We start from the raw sequence: 1,813 nt of genomic DNA on the forward strand, positions 1-1,813 counted from the left end.
TTCCTTCCTTTCCAAAGATAAAGGAGAATGACCTTACAATGAGTGACCCTACAGTGAGGGGATCTGTAAGGCAGTAAGTGAGATGTTGCAGAGTATGTGCTCGTTAAACGCTGGCGATTGAGATGAACGACATTCTCATTCTGCAAATGGCGTCATGTCAAACGATGACAAGGACGCAGGAGAATAGACCATGCACCCCAAGCTTGCTCTGGGTGCCCATGTGCTGAGTCACTGCGGCTGGCTTGGCCCCTGGGGAACCAGAGCGGGAGCGACACCTCAAAGCCCTGCCAGGGGTATCTGCTCCAGTGGGTTTGGTGCTTCAGGAACTCTGGATGCAGGTCCTATGACTCAGGCTAGGACAGCACTGGAATGAAGGGCACCAGAAGGGAGACCCATTGGCCGGCTCCACTTCAGATCCCCTGGGGAAGGAGCTGGGCGTCAGGAGTTTGTGAGCGTGAGAGCTCTCAGGACTAGAACTGCAGGGGTTTCCTTCAGGAGCCACACGAGAGTGTCCCTGCACACCCAGGAGAGGTGCTTCTCTCCACCTGAACAACAGAGCGAGTGCAGAGAGAAGCAGCCAGAGCAAGGCCTCCTTCCCAGGCAGCGCTCCTCACAGTGACTCAGCTCCTTGCCCTGCTGTGGCCCCTCTCCTGAGCTCCCTGAACATGAAGGCTTCCACGGTGACCGCACAACCACCCCTGGCCTGTCAGCTGGCTCAGGCCTCTCTCACCCTGGCATGTGCTCCATCGTTGGCCTCAAATTCAGCTGCCAGACCTTCGCCTTCACCTCCTCTGTGCTCTACCCTGGGTTGCTGTGTACCGTGAGCACCTCCTGGAGATCTGCGGGAAATGGAGAGTGACAGAATATAGGGGAACCTGCTTTCAAAGAGACATCTGACCCCCCTGCACTGACCAAGACGGCCAACCATCAGCTGTCACCCACCACAGGAAGTCACTCTCCCTGGTCTAGCGTGCCGCCAGATGGCTGGAACCCACCTACTGCTGGGACAGATTTTCCGTATTTCCCACATACCTAGAGACTCAAAGTCACTCCTCTTCTCCCGGGTTGCCAGGGCAACAACAAAAATTCCTGGTACTATATTTCTACATCCAGAGCGATGGAGTAGAAATAGGTTTCCCCAGTTCTACTAGACATAGCCAAAGCCATGGGCGCCGGGTACTAAGCAAACATCAGGAGGCACAGCAGGATAGCGAGAAGGCAGACCGTGGCAGGCCACCCCAGGACCAGGGGGCTGATGACATGGTGGTGAGGGGCTTGGGTCCTCTATCTCCTCTCATGTCTCAGACTGTGTGGAAGAAGCTAGTAACTCAGAAATGCCAAGGAACACAGATGCAAAGAACACCACAAATCCCTAAGGAAAGCCCCTCAAGCCAAGCCCCAGTTAAAGGAGCAGGCTGGCAAGGCAGACACTTTCCCACACTAGTCCTCCCCTGTAGCAGACACCAGAGACACTGGCTCCAGCTGGCCACGTGGCACATGCCACCAAGACACTGTGCTCCAAAGGTCGGACCACAGGAGTGGCCCAGGTCCCATTCCCTGTCCAATGTAAACTCTAGGTGTGGAGGCTTATGCCTCTTATCCCAGACACTTGGGAGGCTGCACATGTGAGGCTGGCCCAGGCACCCTAGCGAGATGCTCTCTAGGGATGAGCCTGGCATGGTGAGAGCCCCTCTGGGCCCAGCTCAGAGACCAAGGCAAGAGGATCAAGAAGACGATCACAACACAGCAAGCCCCCATCTTAAAAAAAAAAAAAAAAAATAGAACTGCCCCCAACACTACCCGAGCCCGCACA

The sequence above is a fragment of the Tupaia chinensis genome, unplaced genomic scaffold (assembly GCF_000334495.1).
Source record: "Tupaia chinensis unplaced genomic scaffold, TupChi_1.0 Scaffold000459_1, whole genome shotgun sequence".
Classification (NCBI taxonomy): Eukaryota; Metazoa; Chordata; class Mammalia; order Scandentia; family Tupaiidae; genus Tupaia; species Tupaia belangeri.